This window comes from Tiliqua scincoides, chromosome 12 (assembly GCF_035046505.1).
Source record: "Tiliqua scincoides isolate rTilSci1 chromosome 12, rTilSci1.hap2, whole genome shotgun sequence".
Taxonomy (NCBI): domain Eukaryota; kingdom Metazoa; phylum Chordata; class Lepidosauria; order Squamata; family Scincidae; genus Tiliqua; species Tiliqua scincoides.
In genome coordinates, this window is record NC_089832.1 from 14,175,175 (window position 1) to 14,180,984 (window position 5,810).

A 5,810-nucleotide genomic window follows, 5' to 3' on the forward strand; every position below is an offset into this window, starting at 1 on the left:
ACCTGGAGTGGAACTCTCCAGAAAATTTCTAGCCTTCTGTCTTGTCTGTATTTCATTCAAGCCCCATTTAGATGGAACCAGCCCGAGGCTGCAATTGCCTCGGTCTCCAAACTGCGCATCATGTGCATCCAGAGAGATTGTTCCATATGTATTTTTTCTGAATGCATAGATAAGTTCCCAGCTCGTTTCTGCCACTTCACGCCAGTAGCGTTGAGAGAGAACTACTTCTGTATATGCAGGCGTTCCTTTCAAAAAAAGAGGGTTCATTCCTACATGCCTCGAAGGGAAATCCTGAGCTGACTCAGCAAAGGAATCTTTAAAGCCACTTTATATATTATAACCCCAATAATAAAACTGTGATCAGTCTCAATGAATGCTGAACTGCTACGGTCCTATTTGGCCTGGGGCCCGAGAGGACATGCTGCGTTTATTTTCAAACGCACTGGTATTGACACAGCATTTCCGCAATCTGTTCTCTTTGTAAATGTGGGCCAGAGCGGAGTGCTGCTCTAGTGTACGGCGTAATGAGCAGCTTTTGTTATCCAGCCAGAATTTGCAAATAAATGTGGAATAAATTGGTCTGTCTGCACTCGAGTTAGAAGTATATAAAGGTCAGGGGTGTTGGCAAAACAATATTTTGCGGCAATCTCGGGCTGATTCAGTTCACAAGCTGTTTGGCATCCGGCAAAACCGATGTGTTGATTCTAGGGTTCAGGGCTCCCCACGATGACAGGGCCAGCCCAAGATCTCTTGGTGCTTTGGGGACCAAAAGCCAGCCCTTGGTGTGGCACATAGTCTTGCCAAATGCATGGTCACCTTGCCCAGTGGTGAGGCAGATGTTGGATTCAAAAAGGAATGGTGGAACCCCTCTTCTAACTGGGTAAGAGGCTTCTAAACCCTGCTAACTGAGTAAGAGGCACTTTTTCAAGTGGGTGCTCCTCTTTTATTTAGCTGGGGGAGAATAACTGGCCCTCCTCACCCCAGCAGTGTCTTTTCTAGGGGCTGTCTGCTGGTGTTCTTTTGCATCTCTTTTTAGATTGTGAGCCCTTTTGGGACAGGGAACCATTTGTTATTCGATTTTCTCTGTAAACCGCTTTGTGAACTTTCGTTGAAAAGTGGTATATAAATACTGTTAATAATAATAATAGAAATTGGGAGTTTGGAAGAGACGCTCTAGCCCACTGTTTTCCTCTCTACTTTCTCTTCTGCTTCATTCCCCTCTTGCTTTTTCAATCCAAAAGGAGGAAGGAGGAGTTGTGGGACTTGGTGTCACCCACAAATCTGTGATATGAGACGCTTGTCTCTGTTAGCTTCATCCCTGGTCAAAGTGGAAATAACAGAGGCTCAGAAATCAGTCATATCAATCCAATCAGTTCATCCATCTGCATGTCAGGCAGATATCATGAACTTCAAACGGGGAAGGAATGTGGTTTGGATGGATTCCCCTCTATGTCATTAGGCAGCAGCTCAGTCCGTCAGATGGAGAAACAGTGTGCATCCATGCTCCTTCCCAATAGTTAGGATGTTCTAGCTTACCACGCTTCTCTCTACTTTCTCTTCCACTCCGCTTCCATCTTCCTTTTCAAAGCCAAGGAGCAAGAGGACAAGGACTTCTTGAAGGAAAGCCGGGATACGCTTATGATGAACATTTTCAGGGAATTCACCCCGATGCTGTTTTACTGCAATATGTCTTGCGTCCCAGCCTGACGTCCCTTCGTTCCAACATCTGTGGCCATTCTAAAATAATCAGGCCCCCTCTATAAAACACCACTCGCGGGGTTATTGGTGGAGATGCTTTATTTCTTTGTTTTGGATGGTAGGAAAAATGTCATATCGGCTGCTACGTGGGAAATCCCAGAGAAATGAGGCGGTGGAATCAGAAAATTGCTTCTTATTTTCCTTTAAAAATGACTGACTGAACCCACTGTGGTCCAGGCTGAAGAGAGAAAGGTTCACAGTGTGAGGTGGGAGAAGGAGGGAAATGAAACAAGGGGCAGGGGGGAATATAAATTCTGCCCCAAAAGCATTGGAATTAAGCATATTCACATTTGCTAATCAGGGCTTTATGCAGCTTTGAACCGTATCAGTGGGAACAAGTCCTATTGAATGCAGTGGATCTTAAAGTTTAAAACCTACCCTCAACTAGCATATCTATGATCCATCTAGTTCAGTCTTGTCACTACTTTACAGTGACTGCTTGTGTCTGCCAGTACAAAGTGACAGCAGCTTCTCCAGGGTTTCAGGTAGGAGTTAATACTCAGCCTTACCTAGAGATGCCAGGAATCAAACCCTGGAGCCTCTGTAACCCTTCCTTGGATTTACTTGCAAATAAAAACACATAGGATTGAGGATAGTTGGACAGTAAGGGTCAAGATCAAAGGAATGAGTGAGAAACTCAGGTGCAAGGCCAGCCTACTTCGGAGACCAACTGAGGTCCTTCTGCTCAACTCTGGAGAATAGTAGGCAGGACCTTTGGAGTCTTCTTGCCCTTCACTCCCTGGATTCAAAAAGGAGTGGGGGAAAGGAGCAGAAGAGGAAGTGTGGTGAAGAAGAAAATTGTGGGCTAGAGAGGCTCTGAGAGTGGTCCTCCACTCTCCTCTCCACTTCCTCTTTTGTTCCATGCCCAGGAATGTAGGGGAGCAGATGGAGACAGGCATCAATGCTCTTATAATGCACCACTATCCTCTCTTCCACACTTCCTCTTTCCCTATTCCTTTGTAAAGTGGAGAGGGGAGAAGGAGTAGTCTTTGTACCTGCTGGAGCAAAGAGTATGGCATGCTGCTGGGCAAAGGGGGTGGTGGTATCCATTTCTTCCTCAAGCACCCAGAGAACTTGGGCTGAAATGACTGGGTAGATATATTGCATAATGGTGGAGGAAGACTCACAATGAATCCAACCAACAGTGGTGTTATTACAGGGGTGCGTGGGGTGTGGGTCGCACCAGGTGACACTCATGGGGGGGTGACACCTCTACTGGCAAAAATTTTTAAATCTTTGTATTTTTGAATAATATCATCATGTTATAAATCAATCGATGCGTAATTTCATGCAGAATGCAATGGAACAAACCGTATTGAAATATCCCTAGTCTACCAAAAGTTATAGCCAAAAAACCAGCACGGGCTGAGCAATGGTACTTCACCATCTTCGCCGCCCAGGGCATTGCCTCTGCTACTGCATGGGAGGAGGTCCGTCTTGGGGGTGACACTCTGGCCTCCTGCACTGAGTGACGCAAACCCAGTGACCCCACTGCTGACCAGACGTGTTAAAGCTTACTCTATGGTGGCAATGGCAGCAAAGAAGACTTCCTTCCATTGGAAAACACCAATTTGCCTCTGCTTATTGTTTCATTTGCTTTGTTTTGCAGTTTTGTTGCTACCTGTCTTCCCCGTTTTCCAGTACTTTTTTTTTTTTAACTCTTTATTTTGTATGGACTTTTTATTTGCCACTTGACAAGTTATGCTGTGGCTTAGTTTTAACTCATGTTGCATCTATTGTCACTTTTTTTTAAAGATTGCATGCAGTTCTGCAGAAAATTGGAATGGTGGGATATAAATTTTTAAAAATAAATATTTACTGAACTGCAGAGGTTTGAAATACTTTTTTTTTAAAAAAGGATAACAAAGGAATGCAAAAAAAAAAAAATAAAAATGGCCAAAATATTTTGATAGGTGGGAATCTAGGAGTCAAAGGGGAAAAGTGAAAATAGCTTACAAGTGATGGAGCCCTTTCTTTCTCTCTCCGTGCCAGCCTCTGCCGATATGGTGTCCCAGGTCTGATCAACTTGGGTGAATGGCTGCTGCGTTTTGGAGAGGTGGCAGGCAAGGAGGACACATGCGTGAAGCCTTTATGCGTGCTTTTCTCTGGTGAGGGAAGTGCCCTTTTCTCAGAGGGTGGCCGACTCACTCCGGCGTCAGACGCAGTTGGTGTTTCCTGACTTCTATCTGGAGTAACCCCTTGCCCTGGAGTTGCCTCCATTTTGACTCTGGCACCTTTCTTGACAGCATTTCCTGGTTCAGCGGACTTAGGTAAGGGCTTCTCAGGTAAAGAAGGTGCCCCTGTGTGAAGCTCATCAGCTGGTAATGCCATAGTTACTTGCTTAGGTGACAGCTGAAGTGTGGAGGCCTTAGTTGCACGTGTTTTCCGACTTGCAGGAGGAGTTGAAGGTTTTGCTATATGCCGTAGAGAATACTTGGTGTGTTCTGGGACAATGACGGAACCAAACTTGCTTGGGTGTACTAACTTTGTTTCCACACTGTGTGATTTGGGTGGTTTCCGAGCAGAGGACTTAGTTGGTTTTGGGGGAGGACTGGAGTCTTCTAATTTTGCGCATGACAGACTGGGGTCTGGTAGGGTCACCATAATGATTTTCTCAGAAGAAACTTTGGTCTTTCCTTGGCATTCGCTTCTGGTGCTGGAGAGGCAACTGGGGGGTTTGGAGGTGACTTGGTGGCATCTGTCAGGTAGGGAGGTTCTGATGCCGCCGGCCAATCAGGGTGTGCTACGGCCTTTTTTCTCTGACACCGCCTGCAACATTTGCATCTTTCACAGCATCTGCGTGATCTGGGGGACGCAGGCTGCCGGGGTTCCTCTTGGATGTGTGCTCCTGGAGGTGCTTCCTCAAGTTTGTTTTGAACTGGTGGTCCACTGGTAAGCCTTTCCTGTGGCTTTGGTTGAGCAGTTGCAGCCTGGGGAGAATGATGTGGAGATAAGGAACTGGAAGCCACAACTGGTGTCTAGAGGAGGGGTCTCCAAACCCAGTCAGGGGCCCAGATGCGGTCCATGGAGAGCCTTTATCCGGCCCATGGCCAGCCTCTGGTCCCCTGAGAGCCTCTGACCCAGTTGACCAAACCAACCAGAGTTGTACTTGTGGGGTAGGGCAACGAGGGTTTATTTAAGTGTGTGCTTTATTTCTTGGGCTGTGTTGGTGCTTGGAGTAATCCTGGATATTTGAGCCCATTCATTCATTCATTCATTCATTCAAATTCCATCTCTAATGTATTTAAATTTTATATTTAATTTTTTTTCCCTTGACACTGTGCCAGATATTTGATGTGGCCCTTCGGTCGAAAGTTTAGAGACCCCTGGTAGAGAATATGCTTTTGATCTGCTTTCAGTGAGATTAACCATAAATGGACACAGACCTTCCATCTTTCACAGACAAAAACAGGGACGTGCAGTTACTTTATTTATCCAGCAAAGTGCACTCCCTCCATTACTCACTGCCGAGAACACTACTCCATTGGTTCTAGGCTGTCTCCGTGGTCTCTGCAGTAGGAAAACAGGATTTCCCTCTGTTCTATGCCACAAATGTCACCAGTCAAGCTTGGCTTTACAAACCAATAAGGCGTGTGGCATTTGGGCAATGATACACGGGAAAGCATAATTATTTTGCAGTCTGTTGTCATAACAAGCTCCTATCAGTGAGTGTGAAACAGCAGCCAATGCAAAACATGGTACCTTAATGTTTTATTTTAACAGCTTCCAGAGTAGTGGGAGTCACACACATCTGTTTGCATGGAAATAAATGGATTAGTCTTGAAGGTGCCACAAGACCACGGCCAGCCCAAGTCTTCTTCAGGCAGAAGTCACAAAATAGTCTTGTGGCCAGTTGTGCGAGTGGGGGACACTGAGGCTGTGAGAGAGTGTGACTCTCTGACTATCAGCCATGGATGAGAATTTTATTTTAAAACGTGGTTTGGAGGAACTGTAAGTCGTGCTGGCACTCTGAAGCAAAAAGTTCCATTTTACAGCTGGGGAGCACTGAGGTTCAGAGATATACAACTTGCTCTTGCCTCAAGCATATATGA